The following is a 12,563-nucleotide window of genomic DNA, read 5'->3' on the forward strand; positions in this document are numbered from 1 at the left end:
AAGCGGATCCCTCCACATGAAAAAGACCACTGAAGAGGCTATGAAGTTGATTGAAATGGTTGCTAACAACCAATACTTGTACTCTTCTGAGAGAACCTCTGTGAGGAAAGGAATAATGGAATTGGATGCTTTGGATACAATTCTTGCTCAGAACAAGGCCATGTCTCAACAAATCAATGCCATTACCTAGCACTTGAGTGGAATACAAATCTCAGCTGTTAATACTCAAGATACATCTTATGACAAGAGTGATGGCTTCCTTTAAGGTGAGACTTATGGTTATGCTCAATTTCCTCTTGAACAGGTTAATTACATGGGTAATTCCTCTAGACCCCTAACAATGATCTTTTCTCTAAGACATATAATCTGGGGTGGAAAATCATCCTAATTTTGGTTGAGGAAATCAAGCACGGAGGCAACAAAATTTTAGCAATAATTCTCAGGGCAATTTCAAGCAGAATAACTTTAGCAACCAGCAGTTTCAGCCTTCTCAACCATAACAAGCACCTTTTCAGTCTCAGAATTCTCCTGAATTGGCATCTATTATTACAGAACTCTCCAATAATATTGATAATTTTATGCAAAAAACTAGAGCTTCACTTAGGAACTTAGAGATTCAAGTGGGTCAGTTGAGTAAGCAAGCATCTGAGAGGCCTCCTAATGCTCTTCCTAGTGACACAGTACCTAATCCAAAGAAGGAATGCAAGGCCATCCATCTGAGAAGTGGTAAGGTAACAGGTTCAGTGGAAAAGGTTAGTGACGAGCCAGTTGAAAAAGAAGCTACAGAGAAGAAAAATGAAGAGGTAGAGCACACCCCCTATAGACACCCAAACAACCCATTTCTGGTTGATCTTGAGAAGTATTCGACGCTACCTAAGACTCTTGAGTACAAGCCTAAGTATCTTAAGAAGGCTTCCAAGGACAAGCAATTCTCCATATTTTTAGAAGTCTTTAGGAAGCTTCAGATCGATATTCCTTTTACAGAGGCCCTTGAGCAGATGCCTCTTTATGCCAAGTTTATAAAGGAATTGTTGACTAACAAAAGGAATTGGAAAGAAAGTGAGACAGTTGTGCTTACTAAGGAATGCAGTGCCATTGTTCAGCAGGATCTCCCAGAGAAGATGTAAGATCTAGGGAGCTTTTTTATTCCTTACACCATTGGAGACATCACTATTCAGAGAGCTTTATGTGATTTTGGAGCTAGCATCAACTTCATGCCCCTTTCTTTGATGAGAAAGCTCCAGATTGATGAGGTAAAACCCACTCGTATTTTTCTTTAACTTACTGACCGTTCAATTAAATTTTCTATTGGAGTTGTTGAGAACTTACTTGTGAAAGTAGGACCTTTTATTTTTCCTGCTAATTTTGTCATACTGAATATGGAAGAGGATAAAAATGCCTCTATTATTCTTGGGAGACCCTTTTTAGCTATATGTAGAGCTCTTATTGATGGTCAGGAGGTTGCCCTAAATGTGCTTGAGGCTTTGCAACACCCTAATGATTTTGAAGGCTGTATGAGAGTTAATTTGATTGAGCCTCTGATTAAAGAGGTATTTGAAGCTGAAGTGCTTGATGATATTCTGGACTCTCCTTCTGAGGATGATTTGCTTGAGATTGATGATTCACTTCCTCAGAAGGAGAAGCCTCACATGCCTAGTACTAAGGAAGGGCCTCCGAAGTTTGAGTTGAAACCCTTGCCTTCCTCCTTGAAGTATGCCTTCCTGAGCAAATATGATACGTATCTGGTGATTATTAGCTCCTCTCTGAGACATGACGAGGAGTATGCGCTACTTCAAGTACTCAAGAGTCATAAAACGGCTCTTGGGTGGACCATTAGTGATTTGAAGGGGATTAGTCCGGCCAAGTGTATGCACAAGATCTTGCTTGAAGATGATGCTAAATCGGTTGTGCAACCACAGAGGCGACTAAATCCAATCATAAAAGAAGTGATCCAAAAAGAGGTGATGAAGCTTTGGGAAGCCGGAATTATTTACCCTATCTCTGATAGCCCATAGGTGAGTCCAGTGCAAGTGGTTCCCAAAAAAGGAGGGATGACAGTGATCAAGAATGAAAAGAATGAGCTTATTCCCACAAGGACTGTCACAGGGTGGCACATGTGTATTGATTACAGGAGGCTCAACAATGCTACAAGAAAGGATCACTTCCCCTTGCCTTTCATTGATCAGAAGCTTGAGAGGTTAGCCAGCCATGCTTTTTACTATTTTTTAGATGGATACTCTGGCTATAATCAGATTACTGTAGACCCTCAAGATCAGGAAAATATGGCATTCACATGTCCCTTTGGAGTATTTGCTAACAGGAAGATGCCGTTTAGACTCTGTAATGCCCCAGTAACTTTTCAGAAGTGTATGCTCTCTATTTTCTCAAACATGGTTGAAAATTTCATTGAGGTATTTATGGATAACTTTTTTGTTTTTGGTAATTCTTTTGATCCATGCCTTAAGCATCTCCCCTTGGTCTTGAAACGGTGCTAGGAAATAAACCTTGTTTTAAATTGGAAAAAATGTCATTTTATGGTCAATGAAGGTATTGTTCTTGGGCACCAGATTTCAAGTAAAGGAATTGAGGTTGATAAAGCTAAGGTGGAGGTAATCAAAAAATTACCACCACCCACTAATGTTAAGGTAATCCGAAGTTTCTTGGGACATGAAGATTTTATATAAGATTTATAAAGGGTTTTTCTAAGATTGCTAAACCTTTGAGCAACCTCTTGGTTGCTGACATTCCTTTTAATTTTGATGATGATTGTTTACAAGCCTTTGAAACTCTGAAAGCAAGGCTTGTCTCTGCTCCCATCATAGCTCCTCCCAACTGGGATTTACCATGTGAATTGATGTGTGATGCCAGTGACTATGCTATTGGAGCCGTCCTAAGATAGAGACAAGACAAGCTTATGCACGTCATTTACTACGCTAACCGTGTGCTAAATGACACACAAAAGAATTACACAACTACAGAAAAAGAATTACTGGTTGTAGTTTATGCTTTTGATAAGTTTAGGTCCTATTTAATTGGTTCTAAGATTATTATTTTTACTAACCATGTTTCTCTTAAGTACCTTTTAACCAAGCAGGATTCTAAACCAAGATTGATCAGGTGGGTGCTCCTTCTTTAGGAGTTTGATATTGAGATTGGAGATAGGAAAAGGGTCAGAAAATCAAGTTGCTGACCATCTTTCTAGGATTGAGCCTGAAGAAGGGAATCAAGAACCCTCACTTGTGAGTGAGACCTTCCTGAATGAGCAGCTCTTTATGATTCAGAGGGTTCCGTGGTTTACGAACATTGCAAAATACAAAGCCATGAGGTTCATCCCCAAGGAGTACACTAAACAACAAGTTAAAAAAGCTTTTAAATGATGCAAAGTACTACTTGTGGGAAGAACCTTATCTTTTTAAGAGATGCTCAGATGGTATAATCCGGTGTTGTGTCTCAGATGTGGAATCACAACAGATTCTCTGGCATTGTCATGGTTCCAAGTACGGAGGCCACTTTGGGGGTGAAAGGACGACTACTAAGGTCCTTCAGAGCGGTTTTTATTGGCCGACTCTCTTTAGAGACTCTCGGGAATTTGTGAGGAACTGTGTCAAGTGCTAGAGGGCAGGGAACCTTCCCCACAATCATGAGATACGACAGCAAGAAATTCTAGAGATTGAGTTGTTTGATGTGTGGGGTATTGATTTCATGGGTCCTTTCCAACCATCATACTCAAATACTTACATCTTGGTGGCATTGGATTATGTGTCCAAGTGGGTGGAAGTAGTGGCTTTACCCACTAATGATGCCAAAGTGGTGATGAGCTTTCTTCAGAGATATATCTTCAGCCAGTTTGGTATCAAAGGACACTCATTAGTGATGGAAGAAGCCGCTTCTGCAATAGACAGTTGGACTCCCTTTTGCAAAGATATGGTGTCCATCATATGGTAGCAACCCCTTATCACCCTTACACAAGTGGACAGGTTGAGGTCTCAAACAGAGAACTCAAGAGGATTTTAGAGAAGACTGTTAATATTTCAAGAAAGGAATGGGCGTGGAAGCTTGATGATGCTCTCTGGGCATACCGAACAGCATTCAAGACTCCTATTAGTATGTTTCCCTATCAGTTGGTCTATGGTAAGGCCTGTCACTTGCCAGTGGAGTTGGAGCACAGGGAATATTGGGAAACAAAGTTCCTAAACTTTGATGCCAAGGCTGCAGGAGAGAAGTGGCTGCTTCAACTGAATGAGCTTGATGAGTTTAGAAATTCTGCTTATGAGAATGCCAAGCTCTACAAGGAAAAGACTAAGTTGTGACATGGCAAGAAACTAGCCACAAGAGCATTTGAGCCAGGCCAGCAAGTTCTACTATTCAACTCAAGGCTCAAGCTCTTTTCCGGGAAGCTGAAGTCCCAGTAGTCAAGATCTTTTGTGGTAACTAGAGTATCGCCATATGGTCATGTGGAGCTTCAGGAAGAGAACTCAGATAGAAGATTCACTATCAACGCCCAGAGACTGAAGCATTATCGTGGAGGCGAGATTGATCGCCAGAGGTCCGCTTATACATTGACTTAGCAGAGCTAAACGTCAAGCTATTGACGTTAAAGAAGGTTGGGAGGCAACCTAATCATGAGTATCCTTTGATTTTGTGTTCAGTTTGATTTTCATTTATTTATGATTTTTATTCATCGTTTTCCTTGGTTTATTTATGTTTGTGGTCATGCAAAGTGTTTAGAATAGGAACAGGAGAAATCTAAAGGAAGAACAGAATACCCTGGAGAGGATTTAATTCGGGTGCTCTGGCGCTAAATGCCAGGGCGTTCAGCACCAAAAATGGCACAAATTCCAAGGGAGCTCTCTGTTTGGGTGGCGCTAAATGCCAGGTTAGGGGTTCAGCACTAAGGAGCATGAATTTCAAGGAGTTTTCACATTGACAGTGGTGCTATACACGAACCTGGGCGTTTAGTGCCACCATGCACAACTCCCAAGACAAGGCCACTGCCACGTAGGGCGCTAAACGCCAGGTGGGCATTTAGCTCCAGAAATGGCACCAAATTTGAATTGGTTTCTGTTCACTCAAGCGTTTAACGCCGAGCCCTCGTCCCAAAAAAGAAAAGTGGAAAACTTAGTGGCACTAAACGCCAGAGTGGGCGTTTAGTGCCCAAAATGGCACAAGCTTCAAAATGCTGTAGTGCTAAACGCCGGAGCTAGCGTTTAGCACTAGCAGCGCTGAACAGTTAACACAAAAAGGGAACTGAGAATTAACTATGGGCCCCACACCCACTGATAAACCCCTATTTTACGATTCATCTTGTGCTCAAATTGAATGTTTTTATCAATTCTTCACCCACTTATTCATATGAATTGCATGGTTTTACTTTCCCTCCCTTATTTGATGATATATGTGAAAAACATGTTTCTCATACTTTAAAAATATTAATTTTTAATTATCCTTTATTACCATTCGATGCCGTGATTTGTGTGTTAAGTATTTTCAGGTCTCATAGGGCAGGAATGGCTTAAAGGACAGAAAGAAAACATACAAAAATGGAAAGAAAGCACAAAAATGGAGTTTTGAAGAAAAGGCAACAACGCAAACGCATGGATGACGCGGACGCGTGCCTAGCGCGAAAAGGCATCGACGCAAACGCGTGACTGACGCGGATGCGTGCCTTGAGCATAACGTAAATTATGCGGACGCGTGACCGACGCGTACGCGTGACAAGAAAGAACTCCAAACCACGCGAACACCTGACCCACGCAAACGCGTGACAGACGCCACGTACAGGAATCTGCAGAAAACACCCCCAGCGATTTCTGGACCCTTTTTCGGCCCAATTTTAAATCCAGAAACACAGAATATAAGTCAGAGAATAGAGGAATCAAATAACAATGGAGAAACAACTCATACAACATTGATAATTCACAATTTTAGGGTTTAGATGTAGTTTTTAGAGAGAGAGGCTTTCTCCTCTCTCTCAAGTTTAGGATTAGGATTTCAACTTCTTCTCGGATTCAATGTTCCTTTAATTTATTTTCTACTTTTATTTATTCTATTACTTTAATTGTTATTTATCTTTTCGATTTTGCTTATGAACCATTCATGTTATGATTTTCTTAATTAATGCAATTTGAGGTATTTCAGATTTATGATTGTTTTATTCTATTTACAATGCTTTCAATTTAATTTAGATTTATTTTCCCTTTTTGCTCTGGTTAAGTAATTAGTAACACTTGAGTTATCAAACTCAGTAGTTGAATGGAAATTAGGATTGCTGATTGAGTTGAATCCCTCTACAGCTAGTCTTTCCATAGGAGTTGACTAGGACCGAGGAATCAAGTTAATTAGTCCACTTGACTTTCCTTATTTAGTAAGGACTAACTAAGTGGTAGCAAAATCCAATTCTCATCACACCTGATAAGGATAACTAGGATAGGATTTTCAGTTCTCATACCTTACCAAGAGATTTTCTAATTATTAATTTATTTTTCTTGTCATTTAAATTACTTGTTTCCTATTTCAAAAACCAAAAAATATACAATTTCCATAACCAATAATAAATCATTCTTCTCTGAAATTCCTTGAGAGATGACCCGAGGTTTGAATACTTCGATTATAAATTTTATTGGGTTTTGTTACTTGTGACAACCAAAGTTTTTGTACGAAAGGATTCTCTGTTGGTTTAGAAACTATACTTACAACGTGATTATTTTTACAAAAATTCGTTACTAGCAAGAATCAGTTCGTCACCCACCAATAACCCCAATCAGGTTTCAAACCCCAAAAACCTCTCTTCATATCCCCTTTTTACCGTTACACACATTCCCCTTCCCATTAACTTCTTCTTCAATTCCCATCACCCACCTTCCACCAACCTAACCCCATTTACTCCATTCACTTTTACCCACACCCCCACTCCCCTCCCAGTAACCGAAGCTCCCCCCTCTATAAAAATCCTATTCTTTTTCACCTTTCACCACACCCACAACAATATTTCCTTTCCACCTTCCTTTATTTCTTTCACCCCTTTATTCCCACCACCACATCTCTCCCCTCAAATTTATTTTTATCCCCCATTTTTTGTTCTCATTCTTTCTTCGTTTCACCTTCTATTTTCCTCTCCTATTTTTTCTTTTTCTTTGCTCGAGATGAGCAAACCTTCTAAGTTTGGTGTTGGGGTGCTTCACTTTTTCTCTTTGTGATTATTCCATATGGCACCCAAGACTAGAGAATCCTCTTTTAGGAAGAGAAAGGATAAAGCTCTAGTGACCGTTCCTTTTGATGCGAACCAATTTATTTCCAAGACCCACGAGGATCACTTCCATGAGTTTGTAAGCAAGAAGAAGGTGATCCCGGAGGTGCGATTTGACTTATAGCCGGATGAGTATCCGGAGATACAAGAGTAGATTCTGAGGAGGGGTTGAGAAGTTCTGTGCAACCCCGTGACTGATGTAGGCATTCTAATGGTTCGAGAGTTTTATGCCAATTCTTGGGTGACTTACAAGCATATCAAGGGCGAGAACCTCGACCTAAACAACTGGTGCACTATAGTCCGAGGGAGGATCCTAGAGTTCGGTCCAGAGTGGGTGAGGGATGTGCTTCAGTTATCTCCGACCAGAAAAGACCCTCAATCTTACATTCACAGGGTCAACAGTGATCATTATATCACCCCGAATTTTTGAAAAATTAAATAATGAGTTATTCATGATTTATTATTTTATTTAAAGAAATTTATTTTTCTAAAATTAATTAAATTAAAATTTATGATACTTTCAGTTTAAAATCTATTAGAATTTTTAAATAATTTTTAATATAATAAATATTTTGAAAAAAAATAAAAGAGTTATTATTATTATTATTATTATTATTATTATTATTATTATTATTATTATTATTATTATTATTATTATTATTATTATTATTATTATTATTATTAAGTTTAATAAGGGAATAAAGGAAAGGGAATCATTTACTTGGCCGAAGCCAATGTGAAAGCAACAGAAAGAAAGCCAAAATGTGGCTTTTATATATATTACTTAGGCTTCATCCATTCATTTAACTGAATGGAATTTGAGAAAGAAACAGACAAACCGAGTGAGAGAGAGACTGTGGGTGAGGAAAAAAGAGACAAACCTCCAAACTTTCGACTTTGATTTCTTGAGATCTGTAACTGCAATAAAAAATTTAATCCAATAAAAGTGTTAGTATCTTCCTCCTCTACACGCTGGCGTCACTTTTGTTTGGTGGAAGCTGACGGTGACGTAGCCCCCTTCCCCTTGAGTTCGATCAATTGGAGTTATAGGAGGCAAAGACGATTTCTGACATTTTCTTCTTTAGCATCTCAATCAAAAAGCTTTTCCAGAGCTTCCGTTATTTTGATTTCGTACGGAGATAGAGTTTTGTTAATTTTATAATAATTAAATGTGAATTTAATAAGTAAACGTTGGTTTGATTAATTATTGTTTGAGTTTTAATGAGTTTATGTTGAATTATTGTTGTTTGCTTGAGATTTTGATTCGGTTATGTATGAACAGCCACCTGGGGTATTTTTTATTATTTTGGGAGTAAAAATAAATTTTCAAAAGCTTTAAAAATTATATTAGCTAATTTTGAATTATTAAAGAAATGATTATGTTTTGAGTTTTATCGAGAAAAGTATTATGTTTGAATTTGATTTATCAAGAAAAGGAGTTTAATGAAAGAGAAGTAGAATTGGATTATTTTCTTTTTAAAGAGAGATTTTGATATCTGGAAAGACCTGGACAGTATGCAAGGGTTGTGATTTTTAGTTTGAGCTATTACCTTACAAGGATCGGGGTGGTATACTGCTTGTCCAGTGTCGCGGTGGACGTGGGGATCATGGTTGTTTACCGCCCATGAGTTGTGAATGTGTTTGTGGGGATTGTGGTTATTTACCACCCACGTGTGTGTTGTTTTTCCAATTGTAGATCTTGCGAGGATCGTGGTGTAACACCCTACCACACAGAGTCTTATGCTTAAGTCATAAAATAGAGGTGGTGAGGTATGATGACCTCTAAAAGTAAGATTATATATATATAATATAGTTGAAAAGAAGTGTTAACTAGGAGCCTTTGAAGAAAGGTTAAAGCAAAATCGTAAAATCGAAAAGCACAACACTCATGTTAACGTTAGCAGAAAACGTAAACCGAGAAGGAAATAAGATAAACCAAGCATAGGTATATATAGACATACAAGAGAGAGAGTTCCAAGATACAGATAACTAAACTCATGACTCGGCTAGCAAAGAGAAATCGGCCAGAGCATATCAACATATATACATATTTAAGCCCAAAATACAGAGTTTACAAAACCTGTTTCTCCAAAATCACCTCTAAGAGGGATAAAGCATCATGTACAAAAGTAGTGGAGATAAAAGTATCTAGTTATAAACAACATAACCAAAATAAAGTCCGAAAAAATGCAAAAGATCTTCGCTGTGAGATGCTCTCAGAATGCCTCAGTGAGGTGCCGCATGCCCTGCATCTGAAAACCACAGAATATGTATGGGGTGAGAACCAGAGGTTCTCAGCATGGTAACAGTGCCTACATAACTAACATATAATATCCCGGGAAAGCCGAAGGTGATCCTAGAACTCCGACAACAAATTCAAACTTAAAACTATTCTTTACAACTATATATAAGTGATAAACTCCAATTTTGTGGTTTATCTTGTGCTTAATTTAGGGAATTTTATCAACTTACTCCATATTTATTCAATGAAATAGCATGATTTTGTAATTCTCCTTAAATTTGTGCTTAAGTGTTAAAACATGCTTTTTAGGCCTTAAAATAGCTAAATTTAATTCACCTTAATTCCATCCGATGCCTTGATATGTTTGTTGAGTGATTTCAGATTTATAAGGCAAGTATTAGATGGAAGAAGTGAATGCAAAGTGGAAAATTCATGAAGAAATGAGCTTTGGAGTATTCAGAGCGATGCGTACGCTTGACTAGAAACAGCCAGACGACGCGTACGCGTGACCCATGCGTATGCGTCACAATTAGCACGTGACCTCATTAAAATGAATACGCTGGGGGCAATTTCTGAGTTGCCCAAACCCAAATCCAACTTATTTCTATGGCTATTTCATGCAGAATTCAAGATGGGTCAGGGGGCAATTAGATTAGCTTAGGACTATGCTTTAGGTAGTTTCTAGAGAAAGAAGCTCCCTCTTCTCTCTAGAATTAGGTTAGAATTAGGTTAATTTCATCTTTAGATTTAGGTTTAATTCTTGTTTTCATCTTATTTTCTTTACAATTTCTTATTCTATTGTCTTGATTTTCCTATTTCTTCTTGTTATTTCCTTTATTTTTCTACTTTTTATGTTACATGAACTCTTGTTAATTTCCCTTCCATTTAATGCAATTTAATGTTTTATGTTCTTTTATTTCTTGTTTGAGTTATTATTGTTAATTCCTTGCATTGGGTAGTTGTAGATTTTATTATTCTTGTCCTTTTACCATGCTTTCCTTTTATGCCTTCCAAGTGTTTGACAAAATGCTTGGCTTAGGTTTAGAGTAAGTTTTTGAGCATTCTTAGCTTGGAAAGAGAAATTGGACAATCTTGAGTCATTAATACCCAACTTATGTTGGTGATCTAGAGTTGTTAGCAAGGTTCTGAAAACCAGACCGGTCATCGAACCGTTTTAGTCACTGGTTCACTGGTTTACTGGTCCAACTGGTTCAACCGTGATTCAACCGGAATAACCATTTTATAATAAAAAAAATAAATAAAATATAAATAAACACACCAAAACAAATTAAATTCTAATATAAACTCTAAATTATCATCCCAATTTAAAGTACTACATCAACCAAAATCTTAAATCTTGTCAAAGTACAAATTCAAAAGTTAAATAACCTTTGATCTCATCAATTAATAACAATATAATACTCATTATATTATTAAGACGGTCACAATTTACACACAATTTTAACAAAATTATTAGCACAAAAATTAATAAAGATTAATAAAGATAAACATAAGACTGATTATAATGAACAAGTAATAGTTTCACAATTTTAACATGGCCTGAAGTGATCTTAGTGGATGATCATGAACAAACTCTACTAAAAAACAGGATGAAAAATCAAAAAGAAAGGAAAACTTGGAATGCTAGAACACTGTAATTGCTATTTAGAAAATCAATATAGTAACAATGTTATTGAGTTTGCACATATATGTTCAAGACACATCCCAAGACTCCTTTTTAACAAAACTAATCTCAATTGATATACCAGATATATATTTCCTATAACTAACAGAACTTAATTTTACTAAGTGATTTCACTATCTTTTGTACTCTTTATCAATTATAAATTAACTAATTTAGTTAATACACAGCTCCAAACACAGCAAGTAATCTGCTTCATACACTCCTCAATAACAGTGAACTATGCTTCATAAACAACTCAAATTGTCAAAATCAGAGTTCAAGAAATGCATAATTGATCAAGCATGGCAAAGCTAAGTTCTCAAAAAAATTTTAATTGAACACAGAATCACAACATAACAGAACACAAAATACAGCACAGTATATCACAACAGCATTGAGCAAAGCTAATCAATAATCAATTAAACGTTTAATAATCAATATAATATCTGAACGAAAAATAAAAACAAAAAGAAAAACAAGCATTAGCAGTGAGCAGAGAAGCCATTACCTTCTTCGATCTGAGCAGTCTGGGCAGAGACGCAGAGTATGAGGAAAAGTGGTTGAGCGCGACGGACGACGGTGACCAGGCGACAAGCACGATGACGGACGGCGGTAGAAGCGTGGCTGAGCAGAGGTAGACCAGACGACGGATGCGGAGAACGAGGAAGAAGCTATGATTGGATCACGACGACGACGACCAGACAAGGACAGAAGCTCCTGAGCACGACGAACGGCAGCGGAAGCTATTGTAAGCTAGAGTTTCTTTTTGGGGGAAGATAGCCTCGTTTGAGAGAGTGAGAGTTGAGAGGAGTTTGAGTGAATAGAGGTTGGAGAGCTTAAGAACGACGATGGCGCGACGGACGGCGGCAATGTCTCCTTCCTTGTAGCGGCAGTGGAGGCTACTGCTAGGGTTTTATTTTTTGTTTAAGCTAAGAGTGAGTTTGAGAGAAGGAGGAGACTGAACGCCGAACGCTTTCCCTTTTCATTTTTGTCCAAAACCCAAAACGGCACTGTTTCAGCAAAACCGGTTGGGTCTCGATTCGGTCTGACCGGCCGGTTCTCGACTGGTTCAACGGTTTTTAGGTGGTTTTTAAATTCGCGGTTTTATAAGTTAAACCAAACTGTAATGAGTCCCAGTTCACGGTTCAACTAGTCGGACCGGCCGGTCTGGTCCGGTTTTCAGAACCATGGTTGTTAGTTAATATTGTTTTCATTGACTCTATCTCTTGCTAATTCAATTAGTAAGTTGATTAGGACTTTTGGATTGAGATTAACTAGTCTTATTTGACTTTCTCTCAAGTGAAGATAACATTATACCTTCTTCCTATGTTGAAGATGACTAAATAGGATTAGCTCTTGTTAATCATCGTATGATAATTAATGACTAGGAT

The sequence above is a fragment of the Arachis hypogaea genome, chromosome 16 (assembly GCF_003086295.3).
Source record: "Arachis hypogaea cultivar Tifrunner chromosome 16, arahy.Tifrunner.gnm2.J5K5, whole genome shotgun sequence".
NCBI lineage: Eukaryota > Viridiplantae > Streptophyta > Magnoliopsida > Fabales > Fabaceae > Arachis > Arachis hypogaea.